Source organism: Pieris rapae, chromosome 16, assembly GCF_905147795.1.
Source record: "Pieris rapae chromosome 16, ilPieRapa1.1, whole genome shotgun sequence".
In the NCBI taxonomy this organism is placed as follows: Eukaryota; Metazoa; Arthropoda; class Insecta; order Lepidoptera; family Pieridae; genus Pieris; species Pieris rapae.
Window position 1 is genome coordinate 6807794 of NC_059524.1, and position 21658 is coordinate 6829451.

General features: G+C 33.2%; 1 non-coding gene across 1 annotated transcript; it reads right to left on the bottom strand.

Moving 5' to 3' along the window:
• Positions 1-468: 468 nt before the first annotated feature.
• Trnai-uau lies at positions 469-560 on the bottom strand. Its single transcript is given in 2 exon segments — positions 469-504; positions 523-560. It is a non-coding gene; the product is annotated as a tRNA-Ile (tRNA).
• Between the last annotated feature and the right edge of the window lie 21098 nt (positions 561-21658).

Sequence of the window (21658 nt, forward strand, 5' to 3'; positions counted from 1 at the left end):
TGGCTGTAATTAAGACTCATATTGCTACCAAATGCAGCGAGGTGTGCCCTTCCTCTTATTGAGCTTTTATATATGGAATATACAAGAAACACACATTAATGCAATTAAAATAAGCTTTTTATGTAGATAACAATGACGGCATTGGCTGCAACTAGTCTTCAAATAAGCGTCCGATTTAAGGTATTAGGTAAACAGTTTTCAATAATGATATATTTGTCCATATACAATTTAAATATGAATAAACATGAATTCAGGATTAAAGTCAAAGGATAAGTGATATTTAGAGAGTGCTTGTATTGGATATTTTTAAAGTACCGGAAAACAAGATCAAATTAATAAGGTTATAAACAATTCTAGGTTACCTGATTTTGTACTGTTAAAAATCAATTTTGTTCAATATAAGTGCCTATTTTTAAGAGAATATTAAAAAAAAATATTAGGCTAATTTATAATCAGAAACAAAAGATATGCTCCAGGTGAGGCTCGAACTCACAACCCCGGCATTGCTCACGAACACTGTCTTATAAGTACCGTGCGCTAACCAATTGCGCCACTGGAGCGACGACCATGACATCGAAATTATGATATCATTGGATTGAAACTCCCTGCCCCCTCTGCCCTACCCCTGCGCCCTTCCAACTAACACAATACTATGTATGATGCAATCCTGACGTCATACGAATTAACATAGCGATAATGATGTTAGAAGATAAAAGTTAGTAGTTTGCTTCGTAATTATACAACTTTATTGTTTAGAATGATTAGGTATGTATTAATTATAGTTTTTAGATCTTATAAAACTCTTGTGTAAAAAAAATATAAAGAAAAGTTTGTGTATATTATACTATATTATAATTCGCTAAACGCGTGCATATACGCATACAAATAATTTTATTTTGCAATCCTAGTTATATATGGCCTTCTCTAGCGTCGGAGACCAAGGCTTACATTGGGTCGCTGGGATAAGCAAATATATGTGAAAGATATTGGTGTTAAGATCAACGTAAGCCTACTATAAAAAAATAATGTGCATTTGTTTGTTACCACAAATCACAATAAACTACTTACTCGAGGGTGTATATATATATATATATATATATATATATACCCTCGAGTATATACCCACAAAACCAAAGCCAATTTTTACCATTCGAAATCCAAACACACTATAAAACACAAAGGTATACAAAGTGCCCATTAATGAATGAACCCCATACGGACGCTGCTTGTTTTAAGTGCCATTCTCATGACTTCTATACTTTTTACGTAGTTGCAAGTCATTGACCTTGAATGTACAGAAATAAATAAAACTATAGCGATAATTACCGCATATATGCTATATTCTTTACATTCATCAATCTCAGATCTAAAATTGAGATAAAATCTTACTTACAAATAAAAGATTCACAGGTTCAATTGATAACAATCCAGGCTGTCGTAGCAGGATCAGGATCTGGGTACAAACTATTCTTTTGTATTCGTTTTTTATTATAACAAAGTTAATTTACGTCAAGATTGGTTTATCTAGGCAGCAAATAATTTGAAATTGGAATACATGAAAACGAGGGTTTTTCTATAGTCCATTGCTGCATATTATTGTCTACGGTGTCTACTTGTCCATAGATAAGGAGATACTAAACCCAAATGCTTTTTACTTAGCTTGTCAGTGTTGGTACTCCCAAGCGCATGCGTCCTGATGCGTTAAGTTATGACAGTTCCCTTGCACTAGCAGGCTGGTATATGAGGTAGATGAATTTACTGAATAATTTGATGTAGTATTTATTTATTTAAATTTTTATTTATTCACACTTCGTTGCTAGAAAGAAACACAAATAACACAATATATATAAATTACAAGGAATGCAACGGGTGGCCTTATCGCTAACAAGCGATCTCTTCCAGGCAACCCTAGTAAGAAAAGAAAACAATAAATAAAAAAATGATGAGTGCAAGTAGTGCATAACCAGTATTAGGAATGTAAGAAGAAAACCGTATTAAAAAAAGTAATATTATCAATTGCGCTTGATTACGTAAATACTAATCTAGTAGTAACACTATTCAACCGATTGCGATTTGCATACACATAACTAATTCTCTTATTAAGGTCATTGCCTCTTATAGTTTCCGTAATACGAAATGGCGGCAAAGTGATCAGCCTGATCAAGCGGGACAATCGGCCCTAATGAAAGTAATTAACACGACGCGATTGCCGATAGCGGCTCTCGCAGCGTCCGCTGCACTCCAGACACCACAATAACACCTAAATCAACCCACACCATACATAAATTAGATCTGTATATTAAAAGAACAATCTGTGTATTGATCAAGCCAGTAGTCTTGGAGCAACGCCACTACAGATAAACGAACTGAGGATTTTCAAATATTTAAGCACTCGTTCGGCCGTATTATATGACGTGGATTAAAGTTAGTACAGTATTGGTTACCATGGTTCATATATTTATTTGTAACAAAAGTTATTTCCGTACACAAATAATAATAATAATCTTTATTTATTTTATCACAAAACTTCATACATGATAAGTTACAACTATTTATTAATGTATGTAAGTAATAATGGTAAGTAACCATAGTAAAAAATACCTTAATAAATTAAATCCTCGCCTAGAGTAGGCTGCTATAGTTTAAAAATAAAAGTTTAGTTTGTTGTTCGCCAAACATATTCGAGTCGATTATATGCTTAGGAAGGTTTGGCGTTCACCGGAGGCGCTACAATCTTCTAGACCTCAGATTTCTGTATTCGTTTTGTGATCATTTAATTTCCTCAATAGACAAGTTGATATATATATCAATAAATCAATAGACAGGCTTAGGCCTGCTACACGCCGACGACTTTTTGATCTGAAGCATGCAGATTTCCTCACAATGTACGACTTAAAGCTACAGGGACTAGAGTAGCACGAAACCATTCACTGCTCTAATCTCTACTTGTATATCTAATCAAATATATGTAGAAACATATATGCCCAGAAACACGTTCTCACATAAACAATGCATATTTAACTATAAAGGAATTATAAAATCATCAAAACATTCCCCATTCATTCGCAAACAGAATATTCTATTAGTTAATACTTCATGAAGATATCATGAGAACTGACTTATCCAAATATGACAAGCTATCCGATTTTTTGTGCAAATAACGTGACATACACCTTGTCTCCACTCATAGATTCCAACTTTCTTTAAATTTTAAAGAAAGAAAGCATTGTAATACGAGACTTTACGAAACTGGGTGAGAATCAAAATTACCCGATGCAGGTACAAATTCATTGATTCATGGGAGATCATAAAAACGTAATTCGTGTGGGAAAGTACCTTTGATATGGATTATGTAATAGATGGTTTTTGCAAAATCCCAACACACCTTTACCTAATCGATATCAACGGTCCGTACTAGTGAATTAAAGTTATCTACTATTTGTCAAGCATATTGGACTGCTAAATTGTACATATTGAAATTTTCTCAGAGAAAATTCTGTTGAAGAATAGTTTAGCAGTTAGCCTAGGTTTATTGAGTATAATTGAGTAGTTTTAGTATATTTCAGTATATTTTAGTATAATGGAGTAGTAATACAGTTTTATAAAGCTATTTATCCTTAGTAAGCTACGGACTACACTCAAGGGCGGATCCAACTTTGGCGCCAGGACCCCTCCTGCACATAGTCGTGGTCAAGTCAAGAACTTATACGTTTGTCATCATACAAAGTTATTATATTATATTAAATTAATAAAATATTGAAGATATGTAGTTACTTTAAATCTGGATGGTGACAAAATATTTAAATAAAATCATTATGTAAAGTTGTACTGCAGGGGATGACTAGAGTGGCTAACACTAACGAAACTAATCTCTCGGAGTCAGTTTACTGTAAATGTATTTTCAACTATCAATCGAATAAATCTTATTGTTTCAATTCTTATACCCAACAGCATTTGAGGCTCATCTGACGTTAAGTTCATATGCCTCTCATGGTCAGTTGCATAGTCGGAAATAACCAGCCCTTTAAAATATCAGGAATTGCTTCGGAACTATATACGATGGGAGGGATGGTCCAAAGCGATGGAGCGCGACAAATTGTGCCTTAATAAATGCTTACACAACGTAAGGTGTGGTTTAAGGAAGGTGAAAATTTCATATAACCCATTTCAATTACAATTTGGTTGATCAAGGCTCGGTAAGTATTTACTTCGGAGATGATTAACAATACCTTGAGTTAGGTTTTGTAATACGGTCATATATCAGTGTAGATCAAGGTTAACTTTATCTTTATGGGACTAAATCGAGAACAAATTTATCGATAAAATGGTATAAAGCTAATAGTGCGACTTGTCGGTGTGTTTGTTTATGATATTCCTTATACACAAGCAAATATACACAAAATAAATATCAGGAAAATCTATCTTGTCCGAAATATCTCAAGGTTACTTACACTTCAGTTTGTTTAGTTTTTAAAGAAACGATTCGGTTTTATCACACCTATCTTTACTAAATTACATATAAAAAAATCCAGTGGCGCCGATTGAAGTCTGGATTTCAGATTTCTGTCACTGTTTCATGATCATTTGTTTTTCTAATAGGCAATTAGATGATCCGCCTTCTGTGCCTATCACATAAAATGACTATTTGTGCACAGGAATTGTAACTGCGATCTAAAATAACAAAGCAATAAGAAGGATAGTCCTATATATACTTAAGTGTTATTAACTTCACGGAATATAAAGCCTTTAAAGCGAGATTTTTACATTTTAATTAAAATTTTGCTATTAAATAACTATGGCATTTTATAGTATACGTCTCTTTCATTGAGTCAGATTTAAAGTCCAAGTGTGAATTTCTAGAGAATATAAACTATTTAAAACCACGAGGACCAAAGTAAATTTACAATCTAAAGTCGATTTCAGTTAATTAAATGAAATTACGTTGTTTGACGTAGTCGTACGTAAGCGTAGGTAACACTGAAAATGTTTAGAACTGGCCAGTTAGAAACGTTGCTAATGAAAACTTTTTAATTTCAATTTTAGAACTCTTTGATAACTTAAAGTAATATATTGCATTCATTTATCATTTGTTTTTGTGAATTGGCGGCAAATCTAAAACTCTTGTTACACGTGAAAATGAACCTAACGTGAGAAAATTTTGCGGTTAATGATTTATTATGTGTTTGGTTGTGGACAACAAAGTTAACCATGGTTCCAATTTCTTGCTAAGCTTCCACATACCCAGAATGGTGCGTATTTAGCGACTTAAAAGATAGGCTAAGTAAAATATTAATATTTAAGTGAAACGATGTTCCGGGGGCTAGCAGCCTCATATAATTAATGAATGTCATCCGTCAATTAAATTTAATCTTTTTGTTTTTGACGAGCGCCATTTTAATAATTTGAATACGTTCTTTGTGATTTTATTTTCACAGAATTCTGTCGTACGCTATGTATTTCTGGACATAGCTGTCCATCTTCCTTATTATCTTCATCTTATTCACGATAATTAGTCATTACGATTCGCTAAAACTAAAGTTTTATGTTAAAAACGTGAACTTATATTTACTTGATACGAACGTTTAACTCACGTGTGCTGACTCAGAAATCATTATTAGGTCACTTATGATATAATAAAATCCATACGGTTGTCTCAAATTTCGCATTGGTATGAATTCATTGACTTTAGAATACTGGCAATTATGGTATAATAGTTTAATTTATTACACAATATATATATTACATTATTATTACATTATTATTATATATTTATTATCAGTAATCTTAGTGTTCCCAAGAACACAGTTTAGTTTCAGCAGTTGAGTCTTATTCGAACATGTTCACTGAACTCTCTATGGTAGTTGCGGTAGAAGATGAAGAGTGAGCCAATATCTCTACGCAAAGACAAAGAATCAAGCCGCTCGGAAAGTGACTTGTCGTCGACGATCGCTCTTTGCTGAATACGGTCAAGTGAAAGAATGTTGTACTGGAAAGCTCCATCCAGGGTTGAAATAGTACTCCACTTGGAGGATAATGTAGCCTTTTCTCCTAAGAAACTGTACGTCGTTCGGTATGCAACGCCCATAATAACATATGCGAGGACATATATATAACGGGTAGAGCAAATGGTAGTTTTATAAGCGGAAAATTTTCTAACATATACATATATTGTTTTAATATTTGCTAACATACATAACCGGTAATAACTGCTAGGTTATTTTAGGTTGTATATTAAAATAAATAAAAAATCGATCAGCTACAACCATTTCAGGTTTGGGCCTCAGATTTCTTGACTGTTACATGATAATTTGTTTATCTTATAGGCAAGTAGGTGATCAGCCGCCTGTTATCCTTTACCGTTCAAGCAAATGAATTTTAAATGCGCACATAGAAAGTCCATTGGTGCACAGTCGGGGATCGAATCTACAACCTCAAGGATGAGAGTTGCATGCTGAAGCCATTAAATAACACTGCTCTATAGTTTTATTATTAAGTATTGATTATTTTTATTCATAATAATAGTTACAATAATTATTAAATGCGATACAATGAAGAGGTGAAATAGACGTTATTGAGATTATTTCAGGAATTTGTATTCATCGTTGAGTCAATAACTACGTACACCTACTGTGGTTTACAAAGAATAAAATCATTTGTATTTATACAAATCCACTGTTTTCGGGCTAGTACAAAAGCTGATACAGAGATGACGGCTCAGTTTCGACACAACACAATAAGCTAAAAAGTGTTAATCTAGTAATGATAAATTATGAACAAAGATTTGCTGCCAGAATTTGATGGGCTAGTAAATATATAACTTACACATGATACCTACATCTTGTAATGAGATGATGTAAAAAACGAGACGGAACGTGATCAATAAACATAAAGGAATTCCACGTTCAATGAATGGCGGCCATTCTTGAGCATGTCGATCGTTTTGTTTGCTTAAAGAAAAAGTGCTCTAACTCAGGTGCACACCTGTTTAGCGCCGAGCGTGGGATTACAAAATCAGGTAGACATGCAAACGTAACTTATCTGCACTTTAAGTTATTACTTGTATATGTTAATCTAAGCACTTTTGAGCAACGGATAATTAATTCCCACAACTGTTTTTAATAGTTATATGAGATATATGAAAGAAGAGAATTTTAACAAGGTTTCATAAAAAATAAGATATCACATTTTAATACAATATGAATACTAACAATATAAAAACCGTTACAGTAATAATTAAACCAACGTATCAAGGAATTCAGATCGATTAAGAGATTTAGCACGTGAAAGGAAAACATAAAGAAAGCATGAAACGTTTTACGTGTAGGCAGGGGCCTACTCAGATATGTACTTTCCGTGTTTCAATTTTTGCCCATATCAGGAAGCATAGTGCGCCGCCGCGTGTATAGATTCAGATATGCAAAGAACGTGCCCACTGTACGGTCAATGTGACGTAAAATACCTTTAAATGTTACATATAAAAAATTGCTCTTTCATTTTGCCTCTTTGTTAGAGTGAAAAGCTACTTTCGTGTTGGCTTCGATGCAAAATTCTGACCAGTATTGTAAATACAATAAACTGCTTTGGAATATGTCTCTTGATCGTTTTTGGGTGATCAAGCAAGCAGCCATTGACACATGTTATTAATTTTTGGATGTATGTAGTAGTCATGCTATCAAGCTATAACGGGTATAGAAAAACAATTGGAGTTCCGCCAGGGTTAGAACGCAACACTTCATCGTGCGCCTGGGCTGACAAAAAAATACTTTGTAATTAAATTAATTATAACTAAATGCAATTAATTTCGTGTGTAACTCTAAAATAAGCTTTTAAATCATTTTTGTAAAGATATTATCAGTGATACCTTTGTTAAAATAATATTGTTTCTTAATTCAGTATTATCCTGCTATTGAATATTCGGGTATGTGATTTAGTGCGTTGTTGATTTTATCCACATTCCGTTGTACAAAACAGAATGGCGCAACGCAAAATTCCATTAAACATTTTGAATGCGAACGAAAAAAACATTTCGGAAAAAATGTCTTCGTTCTTGAACAGGTTTATTGTTCAAAGGAATAATCGAGTTGTGTTAAACCGTGACGAACTGGGATGTTATGTACCTGTCCTTACTTTGTTCGTGGATAAGATCATGCGATAATCTACACCTACATACAATCGTAAGATATGTGCGGGTAAACCACATTCAGACTTATATGTGGGAATGGTGATGTTTAAAATAAATTTAAGTTTAATTTTAGGGGGAAATATGAGAGGTGTGGATAGACTGTACGACAAGAAGTTAGAAGGTAGAACGATATTGTATGATGATTTATGTAACGTGTTTTCCAACGGAAAATGGAAAACATACAGAAGAAAACTTTGAACGGTTTCTCTCTGTTGAGCTTACGAGATTGGTTAATTTTAGTATTCTATTTTATAGTTATATATAATAATATATATATCCAGGTGTTTTTTTTAATATTTCATTACAGATTTCCTATTACGGCAATAATAAGAAATGTGAAAAATTAATATGAATTTAAAATGACTAACGTTAGAAAATAAAAACTATATCTTTCAAAAATTGTAGGTCAAAGTACTCTTGAACCCAACATAGTAAATATAATCACGTGTGTTGTTGCATGCACATTTCTGCAATGCCGCCTTCCGCTGCTAATTCATTGAATTATTGGTAATTATCAGAAAAATCTATACGGTGCACGTTATTCAAAACGTGACATCGAAACCTTGATATAATATACACGTTTCATTGTATTACAGGTCCGTGTCCTCCAATTAGGCAGAAAATCTTCGTTACTTTTACTAAGCACTTCTTCGATACTATTTTAAATTATACGTATAAATATGAAACCGAGAATGCTCGTTCATACGACACACTTAAGCGATGAAAAATTATGTTCACGCGACTGATATATTTTTATTGATTCTGTATGTGATGTTACTATCATAAGAATATTATTGTGATCTTTGATCAATTGCTTTCGTTACGTTGGTCGTCAAAACAGTCAAAATAATGCCACACTATATTTTGTTTCTTTGGAGTTTCATTCATCATGGAGGACATTCCGTTATCATTCACAAATCATATAAAAATAACCTCTTAAAAAAATATTAAAACACAAATGAAACTTCCTTTATCAGAGATTTATTATAGTGGCCGATATTTAATTTGCTTAGATGTTATGTTGGTTCGATAGCGCACGTCCGAGCCAGTGAGACGTGCGGATGTCCTCAACATGAGATAAGCTCAACCTGTCTCTTATCTGCCTTTTGTCAACAGTTCCTATGCAAATATGATAGCCATCGCACTCAAAAGTCGCTTATGGTACATTTGTATCGATGTTGTTAAATTATGATATCGGTAAGAAAAAGTCCACCTTCAACAACAGGCAGACGTAATTCTCTTAATTCCAAATTTAAATAGGTCTAAGTTGCTGCTTATCCACTCTTTTCACAGTAAATCGACGAGAATGCATGGTGAATGTCATGAAAATTCATGAAGCAAGAAGTATGCCAAGAACGTAGCAAATCCATGATCCCTGCCTCCTCCTACTGGAAAGAGGTGTGGTAACATAAATAGTTATTTTTGCTGAACTTGAAATCATACAAAAAACGTAAAAACGTGCGTATGTTAAGTGCTTAAATTCGGAACTAATCCTATTAATTCATCCGTAAAGTAGACTGTGTATTTATCTTTAAATATAAACAATAAATGCACTTAGTTTATATGTGAAATAAACAAATTGATCCACCATTAAGTGTATTCGAACTGAGAAGGGTCCTGTAATAATGAGTGTGGGATTGTGAGATAGCAATTCGCGAAGGTCGTGATAAGCGAGTACGTTACAGTACTTCCGGTCTCGTGTTTGCCACGTGCGAGTGCAGGATGCGCATTCCCCTATCCTCAATTTCACTAAAAGGTTATAAAAACTGATGCATCCATAGTATTTAGATCGATACAATGTAAAGAAGATATTATTTCTATCAACAATCGTTGCGTTGCTTGGTTTCCGAATGTATATTATTATTTATTAATAATAGATATTCTTTATCATACCAGAAAAAAATCATTGCTCGGCTGATATTAGACTATCCTACGAATAAAAATCTCTTAATATCAATAATCAACTACCTGGAAAGCAGTAATTATTGGAGGGTAGAGATAGGTATAGGCACCAGCGCTGCTATTCATGTAAACCAATGTGATTCTTGTTGAACTCTTGCAATTTTTTTATATAGAACTGGGGGCAAACGGGCAGGAGGCTCACCTGATGTTACGTGATATGGACACTCTCAATGCCAGAGGGTTCGCGAGTGCGTTGCCGGCCTTTTAAGAATTGGTACGCTTTCTTCTTGAAGGACCCTAAGTCGAATTGCTTCGGAAATACTTCAGTGGGCAGCTGGTTCAACAAAGTGGTGGTGCGCGGCAAAAACTGCCTTGAACGACGATGGATGCCATAAATATGATAATTATACTCTAGCTTTTAGTATAGTATACCAAAACTAATAATTTAAATTTTCAGCTCTTAAATAAGTGTCATGCGGTTACATAAGTGTATAGCGGCTTAAATATGTAACTGAACTGCAAAGTGTACAACAGAATCATTGTGAAGTACGAGGTATTACATGAATGTGTAATCAGAGAGTTATTGATCGAAAGATTAACACCACCGCGCATTGTCTGACTTGGCACGTCTTAAATTTTCCCTTTTTGTGCCAATAACTTAAGGAATTCGTGAATTAATTTTTATTTCTTTACCTTTATTAATGTCGCCGTTTATCACCGCGAAAGAATTATCGCCATTTGTGCTTCACTTTCACGAAGCGACAATACTATATTGTATGAGTGCTATATCATAGCATTCGAATGCATAAAAATGTACATTTATCTCAATTAGAGTAATCACTGAACGAGTATTATTTTTGCCTTTAGGGTATGTAATTAAAATAAAAAATAAATATACTGTTCTCTTACGCCCAAAGCCCGTACTAAAAATAACCTAGCTCAATCCATTTTTGACAATCTTAAACTAAATATTGATAAAAGTGTGCGAATAACCAATCGACGAATAGTAATAGCCATTTGTCGATACAAGCTATCCATGGTAGGTCGGATCGTTGTATGTGGATAGACCTTTGTATGAAAATGATATATCATCTGTGCCAATATCCTATCTTAAGATTTTAACTTACACCAGTTTTTAAAATACGTTAAAAAGCTATTTGATATATTTTAAACATAGACATGCATATTTTAATATTATTTGTACGGTTTTATTTAATTTATATTGATTACGAAATATGAGTGTAAAGAGCGAAGAGATTGCATTCTATACGTCGCCAAAAATGGACTGTCTTCGTAGGGTTTGGTTATTGGGAATTAAGATGCATATAGGAGATCGATCGATGATCATATATCACGATCTGATCCACAATCTCAGATTGTTTTGTGTATGTATTATTGGGTTCGGGCGCTAACGTTTGAAACAATACGACAAGTGCGATAGAAAACATATTTAGTTAAAGTGCATTTTTAATTAAGTTTAAAAAGTCTACATCACTTCTACTTAACACAAGAACGAGACACTACGGGATTGCATTTACTTTGATTTATTTGTCTCATGATACAAATTCGGTAAACTATTATTAAATATCAGTGAAAGAAACATATGGGTCAGCAGACGCATAAAGGTGGGCATAAAAAAAGTTCCAGCTGACCATCAAAGCTTTATAATTGGTAACTGGCTAGGTGACACAGAATTGGCACATCTGTCTAGCCGTTGGTTATAAACGCCATATGTGATACCTGCTTTGTTTTCGGAGATATTAAACATCTCGGACGCAGCATTTTTTATAGTATATTTTAATTACTACGGTTTTACAGTTATAGTTCACTAATATTAGCTTCTCTTTTCGTATGGACGAGCCTTCAACAATATAGTATGGTATTGAAAAGTTCGTGAAGTAATGAAATTAGTTTCAAATAAACGAATAATAAATATTTATGGATAATGTTTTTCTAAAACTAAGTATTTATATTTTAAACATAGGATAAGTGTCCTTAGAATAATTTTCTACGACGCGCAAATTTTAAAATCCTAAAAAAGGAATGATTTTAAAAATTATTTATATTAAATGATAAATATGACATCATTATCAGATTTAAATTAAACGGAAGAGACACTTGCAAGTCATGCACCTACGCGTTCCATTTTTGAATAAGAAAGGCTTTGCTTATACATGTGAATGATTTAATAAGTCTTAATTTTGATGCGTGTCCACGAATCAAAGAGAGGATCACACGCTGCCACATACTGTCACCTTCTATAGTCAATGGTTCACGCTACATTGTTTATGGTTCTACTCTAAGCTTATTTCCGACACCTTTTTATCGTTGATTTAAAATACTATAATCTGTGTCGGAATTTTATCGTTTTATTATTCACACCACTTCGCTAACTTTGTTTAGATGAGACAAAATAACACCTTTAGTGAAAAATATAGCAGTAATTTACACATCTTTCATAGTGATGATAGCTTTATAGACATTTTATTCATATATATAATTGATACGAGTCAATAATGCTCAAGCAATAAATTACCAATTTAAATTAGCTTTAACCACAGAACTCATAAAGTTTCAACTTAAATATATTTTTTTTAATTGTTAACTAATTTGAACTATTGTATTAATCTATCGATACAATACGTACGCAATAAGTAGAAGTCGTAGTCGTAATAAACTTATTAAATTGTAATTAAAGCAAATATGAAAAACAACAATATACCTGCCCATCTATAATTTTCTATTTACCAATGTTTCCCATACACACCTGTTCCATGTAAAAAATTATAGATCACAAAAGCTATTCATCGTCAACAAAAACATAGCGTTATTGAATTAACTTGAAGTGGGAACAATACGATGTCTCTACTTTCTTTTGGAGAAAGAGTTCCTTCTTGCGCTGACATGAAACGAGACAAAGAGGATCGACAGGGCCCGTACAAAGGTCAGCGCGGATCACTTTACAACTGAGATTCTCAAACTTACGAATACAACTTTAACGAGCCGTTATTTTAGTAACAACCAATTTAGTTTAACTATAACAACTTTGTTGACTTGTGAAATACATGAAAAAAAAAATTTTTACGAAGAAATGCAAAGAAAATATAGTAGTTTAAATCTCCTCTTATTTACTTTTTTAGAGATTCTTGATTCGATAAATATTAAAAGTAGTAGAAATATGGCGGCGGTATCACTTATCATCAGGTGAGCCTCCTGCCCGTTTTCCCCCTGTTCTATAAAAAATATATACAACATACTTCACATTATCAGTTAAAATGTATTATTTTCTAAGTTTAGGTTTCTAGTGAAATTATTTTATTACTGAACTCTCCATGTTTTTAAATAAAGCACCACGTTATAGTCTTATTTTATTTTTGTAAGAGCTTTAATTCTTTATCACCCGATAAAGAGCCAACTTTGGGAAGCACGAGTGTACATTCATCGGCCGCACGCCAGTGTTCCGTGTGCCTTACTTTTGTGACTCGAGCACTATCGCCTCATCTGGAAGCGGAGATGCTCATAATGCGTTTAGATAAACTTGTATTGTGTCTTACAAGAAGAATATTCCATGAAAGGAGCGCGCAACGCAACAGGTACATGCCCCCGCGATTATCTAGTTTAGGTGACGTGTGGTCGCTTCTTTTGAATTCGTTAGGTCAAAATTATCATATTATCTTTAAACCATACAGCTTAAATATTCGGTTTAAAGACTTATAAGGTACATACAAAATTATTTTAAATATTGAATATTTATACAAGATTTTTAGAAATGTGTAATTACGATTATCATTTTTCGGAGCCCATGGCCTACGCTCTTGCAAAGACTATATCTTTTCAAATTTCATCCCATAACTCAGGAAGAGTTCTTGGCGATCCTTTAAGGTCTAGGAGTGAGGCTATGGAGATTACTTCCTGTCTCCAGCTGCTAAGCTCCTTCTCTAACTACTTTTGAATCTTTATTGTACAAGCATTAACTATTTAAATCGTATCCCTAACGAAAAATACTAGCTAATCTGAAATGATCGTTGTTGATGTCTAAAAAACTATGTGTCTTATTTATTTTTCTTCTTATGCTATCACTTCTTACGCGAACCTTATAATTTTATTTACTTAATTATTTTTCTTTCTCACAGTGGTTGCCTGGGACAGATCGCTCGAGAGCAATGAGGTCACCAGGTTCCCTCCTTTTTAATTATGTTAATTGTACTATATATCTGTATACGAGCAACGTAGTGTTAATATATAAATAATATTTATATGTGTATTTACACATATCACATATTAATGATGATGGATACTGTGTGATAATGATCGTATTATGTAGAGCCTATTTTAAGTTTTACTTATTATTGTTTACAGTTGTAAAAACCCTTTTGACTACAAAACCGCACGATGGAAAACATTGACAATACGGCTCGAGGCACCAAGTTGTTACAATTATGTACGTAATGGCTGAGAATAGGTACAATGGCACAGTCATTACGCAATGTTTTCTCGATTATTGATAAGATTAATCGCCGTAGCTTCGTTTAAATTGAAGTCTCAATTGATGTAAATTAATAAATAGAAACTAGAAACATATTGGTTATAAATTGTTGTGATTGTAGGTACGCGTGTTCAAGACTAGTTTACCGGCAGTGAATTAAACAATCACTGCTGACTCATAATACCAGTTGGCTATAAAGACAACAGAAATTATCTTTGCCTAGTTTATTTCGCAGACAAAGCGCCATGTCTCTGCGATAGAACAATTTGAAATTGTTAAAGTTTATTGTTGGCCTATAAATCATTGTTGATTCATTACATTGGGCCTGCGATCGAATATCAATTGACAATAGTTTGTGCACCTGACTATCTTATCTGTATATTCAATTAAACTTTACATTTAAAATCAACTTTACAATTTTTTTTATTTGAGTGAAAAATTAATTTTTAAATATTTTTATCAAAATGAAACCTCAAAAGATTGCTCTACCTATATTCTATCGTGAGCTGAATATAGATTAAGTATATATTTTTTGTATTCCGATGCAAAGTAATGTAAATCTTTCAACAATATAATTATTTACCATTGAAACATTTATACTTTCACATTGAACCGTACTGAGTTATAGTAAATAGGTAAATGAAGGTAAATAATTACGCTATTTACTTAAGTTATTTTTACATCAATGATTTTCAATTTGCAGTAAGGCATTACGCTAGGTTTATGAATTAGTCCTGTTAGCTTAGAAATTTATCACCTCTTATAAAGGTAGTGGTCTAATTACTTGTAATAATACAAGAGACCGGTCGGTGGCGCTTTGAAATGATTGAATGTGACACGCGAATACTATGCTTGTACGTACCAACTGTTACCGTTGTCTTGCGAATTATGTCCCAACAAAGTGGGTTTAGGTCTAACACCGTTTCTGAGTTCTAATGAGACAACTGTTTAAATCTTCTGAGTCATTAGAAAGTTTTATTGGTAGAATATTATCGTTGATTATGCTTAACAATACTCCAATTATGATAACTCTAAATCAAGGTTGATATATATGACGATATTATTATAATTTAAAAAACACCAAATGATAGTGCGAGTACTGAGAAGGGTTGAGGTATATAACTCACCATAATTTATTATATTCATATTTATTATATCGTTGAAGACGTCGCAGAAAATCTCAAAACTCGAATCGAAACTCATATACTTATAGTTAATTTTTGAATTTCCGATTTACAAAAACATGGTTTACATTCACCTGATTTAAGCGAGTTATTCCAACGTATTCTTAATTCGTGCCTTTGTTCCGGCAACGATTACGTAACTAAATCAATCGAGTTCAAATATCGCACAGGCCATCTCATTTTCTAGTCGAGACACTTGCATAATTGGTTCAGGCATCGAAGTAGACTTGCGCAAACTAATCATCAATGATTGCAGATGAAACAATGAAATCGATGCTGTGGTTACCGCATCACTGTTTCGTAGTTATAATGAGAGTTCTTAATCATTATGAACCGTGACCGTGGGCAATGACGAATTGACGTCGTCTTATTATGGCATATTTATATTGCAATACTATAGCCAGCAATTAAGTTATCGGATGCGCAGAATATATTTTTAGGAATTTCTCCTATCCTCTCTTAGTAACTATCGATAAGTGCAGTGTACTAAGCGATAAAGGCTAGACGATACAAAATTGACGATTGGCTAAATTTAACGTAAAAATAAGTCGTGGATTTTTAAACATTAGCAAAGATCGATAATAAACATTACAGAGGATAAATACATATTCTGGTTAAGAAAAACATTCAAGAAATATGAGTAACATGTGGTTCCGATAGAGAACAGTGAGGGGAAGATCGGGTCATTGCTCTATACTCCTAAACGAGGGTTGTCACCGGTGTCTCGAAATGTCTTTGTGAGGGTTACGGGTTACACCCCGGAAAGCGTACGCGCAGGTGAAAGTTGAGTTCCGGCCTCATCCCAGTAAAGTTTTGAAGGAATGCGATTCACTGTGTCAGAACGGACTATAGAACAAATAATTCTAAATTTAAATTAATTTAATTTTCTTTCGTTACTTATTTTTAATCTGTACTGCCAGTGTATACACAACATTAATGTCGGATCCATCCAGAGATACATTTACTAAAAGCTATGTTAATATTGCTATATTTATAACCAAATTGAGACAATGGCAAGCGTCATCCTGTGGTGTCATAGGCAATTCGATGTACTTACTTACTCGTCAAGAAAATTAAATTGATATTTTTATGATAGTATAGAATGCCATTTGCGTTGAGGATTTCTGGTGAATTTTATCAGTACTACGTTTATAAGTAAAGTAAAACAAATATATTCACGTCCATATAAACTCTGTTGCTGGCTAAAATGCTAATTTCATCATTCTCCAACAAGATATGATTTCACGCACAGTGGAATCTAATTATGCGCATGATTCGATTCATTACTTAACTATCGCCGCACCCGGTTTTGTACTTGTACTCTTTAGACATTTTTGTCTATGTCTCTACTAATCATAGTTAACGTTAATAAAATGTCCTGGTAAATAAAAAAACCTAAATATAATATAAAATCTAACATTATATTACATAAGTAGTAAAAAATACTTATTTCTAGTGCGTACGATTATTTAATATTGTGGCTGCATTCTGTACCACATTATTGCAATAAATAAATATGATTATTATTACAATTGGATTTTCTGTATCGGTAACAAATCGTTTTAAAAGCGTTTTGTTACGGTTTCTTAATTGTTTTGACTTCATTAAATTACGACTGTTGAACTTTTGATCTACTTGCAAATTAACCTGCACTGAAATTGTTTTGAATTGTTTTTTTGTCGTTATAAGCAAACCTCGACTGGAACTTAAAAGAAAATTCAACACAGAAACCACGCTTTATTCATCTTTACAAGGTTTACAAAATATCACTAATGTAATTAATAATATCTAGTATTCTTCATGAACTATACATATCAAACATTACTTAACAAAATAGAATAATGTGGATCCCCTTATATTAAGGATATTAAGTAGCAATCACATGTGTGCACGAGCCATTAGCTTCCGTGCTTGACGGCGGCCACGCCCGTATTTGTCTTATATGAACGCTTATATCCGCATCACTGCGCTGTATAATCGCCACGTATTGTCCTCCGAACAATATTGTCGACGTGCGCATCTGATAAACATTTTAAATCAATGCGTCTTTTGTTAAACAAAAGGTCATTAATTACTCATTCAATTTGCGATATCAGTTTACACATCGCGAGTGTTACACATAGAGTCCCGATGTAAAAGTTAGTGTATGCATTTAGGGCCTGTTTCACAATGTATGGTTAAAGTGCCAAATAGCTGTGGAACACATAAATTATTTGTAAAATAAAAGTTCCCAATAAGATACTTCGCATTTCGTGACGTATAGAACTATCTGACAGTCGTGAAACGCAAAAATACTGTTTATCCTACCAATAAGTAATAAATAGCTTATTTGGAACTTATCCGGACATTGTGAAATAGGCCCTTAGAATGTTATTTTATTTGTTAAATTCATGTAGTTAAAGGAGACTTAAAACGAGTTCAAGTTGTAATCAATTAACTTAGGTGAAAAGTAATGCCATTTCTTATTGCTAATATTTATTATATAATGTACCATCATAAAATACTATTTTGACATTTATCCCTCAGGAGATCGGGAGGCAATCACTATTTTAAGCTTTGAAGTCTGGGCCTCAGTATATCTGTTTCTTGATCATTTAATACTCCCTAATAAGCAAGTAGATGAGCTTTCTGTGGCTGACATACGCCGTTGAAAAAGTCTAAGTCATGCCAGTTTTCTCGGTTTGTCTTTCTACAGTGTACGAGAGAGTGATAAACAAGGATATAAACCACATTTACTTGCAAGTTAATTAGATACATAATTACAATATATAGATAGAGTCACATTATATAGATAGTTAAAAAAATATTGTATGTGCTAAAGCTGCAACTTTGCAACCAATTTTAAAAATAATTCAAGATAAGATGAAGACCACATCTTCATCCACTTGATGAAGAAGTTGTACAAGTTGTGCAATTTCTAATTTCCGAATAAAATTATGTATTCCGAAAGCAAGCACTCATAATACGATAATAAAGTAATAATAATATAACATTAACGAGAAATATTGTTAAATATGTATTTTATTGAAATTATTTCGTGAATTATGTCGGTAACATTATATGGTTGTGCAGAAACGTCCACTAGGATTATTAGAAGAAAGTTTCTTGTTTGCGAAGTAGACCGATATGCAACGTTTATCAGTTCAGACATTGTGCGCATGAGATAGGTGAGGGTGACAGTAATTGACAGGTCGGTGAACAGGACACTTGTGACGACGCACGTGCGAGGAGACTCCCTAAGCAGGATGTCTTTAAATAGACGAAATGCCTTTATGAAGGCATGCTTCGGGAGGTGGCATCCGGATTGCGCATGAGCATATTTATGAAGAGTAATGCACGTACAACAAAGAAGTGTCAAAGTTTAATAGAACGAAACAGATAAAGATCAAAATGCCTTTTCCTGACTAGTATTGATAATCAATCGAAACCTCGTCTACACAAAGAAAAACTTAAAATCCCATATAGCTAATACGATATCTAATGACTAGTGCTAGTGCTCCGATTAAGAAAAGCTCCGAGGTTCGATAGCCAAACAATATTGTTCGGTAGAAAGCCTCTAATGGCAGACTCAGAAATATGTCTGCCTCATCCTTCCGTTTCTCAAGTCCGAGTTGTTAATAATCGATAAATGTTGATGTACAACGCATAACAATTGTTAATTTAATTAGAAAATGACAGTTATAGTAAGTTAGTTACAATATAGAAACCTATATTAGTCAAGTAAAAAGTGGTTATGTACTGGTTGTCTGTTAGAAATCGCTCGAAAGCGATAAGGCTGTCAGTTGCTTTTCATTAAATTATGTTTATTTATTTTTTCTTTAATGTAATGCAACGAAGTGTTAATCAATAAATAAAAAACGAAATTTCAATACATTTCTAAAGGAAATAACTCGCTCAATTATTCAAAACCATTGAACTATAAACACGATAGTGAGTCAGTGGCCGAAAGTCGTTTGTATCGCTACCGGACCCTTATCGAGCATCTTGCCGACACACTATTTCACGGAATGCCTATTGTTTGATTAATAACCCGGCACTTCTCACTGAATTTATCTGGAACACTTCTGACCGATGCTTACATTTACAATTATAAGTAGCTACAAATATTTATCTGGAACTGCATAGTTATTTGGCGTATTTGTCAGTGGTTAATAATAATAATAATAATTTATTTCAAATTTGTTTCACAGAAAAAACTTATATCTAATTGCGCTAGTAATATAAACAAAATTAGTCAGGTTTATCTGACGCTAAACTAGGTGTGAACCTGTATTTCAGCATACAGCGCCTAACCCCTTAAATATATTAGACTAAAACTCTAGCATCAAGTACATGACTCATTGGCGAAGCTTATAACTAAAAAACTATGAAACTTATGTTGTAATTTACAATCATTTTAACAAGTGATTCTATTATGGTGTGAAGAGTTCAGATGTTCTCCCTGTGAGTAAGGTGAGTGTGTGTGTGTGAGTGTGTTAAATAGTTATTTACTCAAAAATTAATGTATTATACATAAACAATATAATAAATTGGTTGGTGACCGTTCAAGTATTGCAGAAGCACTACAGCGGGGATAGGGTCTTTGATTTTTTTATTTGGTGATAACGTCAAATATCATTCACTTTTTTAACACATATTCCTTACACATTGTCTATGCTTGAAAAGGAAATGCATTTTGCTGACAAGAGTTGTGTATATTAATCCCAATAAATCTGCTTAGGTTATACTTGAACGGCTCCTAGAGTGTTTTTAAAGATCTGCCTCTATGTTGCGTGTAAAATCAGTAGTACAGTCAAATCCGTTTACAAATCAACATACCGGTTATATTGACCAAAATCAAAGCTTGGCGGCTGAATATATTCTTAGTAACAAAGTAATCGGCTGTTACGACTATTGGTTTTAACGACCAAGTAAGAGTAGTCCCTTCGATATCGTTCACAGATTTGACTGTAGGTACTTCAAATATTATAGTAATTGTAATTCAATACGCTGCACTGCGTTACTTTTGAAATATTTTTCACATAAGGGTTGCCTGGAAGAAATCTCTTGTAAGCGATAAGGCCACCTGTTGCCTTATATCTTTATTAAACTATTTTTTTTATTTTTGTTATGTGTATGTTTTTGTATAAGGATAAATATATATAATGTAATAAGGATTATAAACGATAAATAAATAAATAAATATTCAAAATAGTTTATGAATCCAGATGGAGCATATTTTATATTATTGTTCATATAGGTAAGCAATGTATATGAATCAATTGATGCTAAACGTTATGAAAATAACTGAAAATACTTTTTATATTATGCTCTGCTATAACTGCTCTCGGTAATTTCAAATAAATTTTTAACATTATTCAAGATTAAATCGTAAAATCGACTGGGAAATGTTGTGCAATGATTGAGGTCGTGATGAACGACGCAATAAAAACCGGATCATTCTCTGAAGCTTACATTAAAGGGACCCTGCACGTGTGAGGGTCCTGTGGACCTCTGAAGTAATGCGCTTTATAACGATGGGAACGTACCTGCAATTGCGTTCAAACAAGTGTTTCCGGTCATACAACTATATCCGGTGTATACAGCCTACCGATGGAATTCGGTATTTAAAAGTTGTTTTATATTTATTTCGTACCAAGGAATGTTATGTATGATAGTAATTTGCTGATTGTAGCGTCGTAGCCTATGCTGTTGCGTAATGTATATGCTACGGTTCGTAGCTATTATTTTTAAAGGCACACACACTAACAATATAAATTTGTATATAAAGAGTTCCAATTAAAATAATACAATGTAATATAATTAGGTATACAGACAGCTCTCAACTTATAAAAACAAGCAAATGAAAATTAAACAATCTACTGACTTCAAGTGAAATTTTGAAGCTTCAGGTGTTCAAGTCAT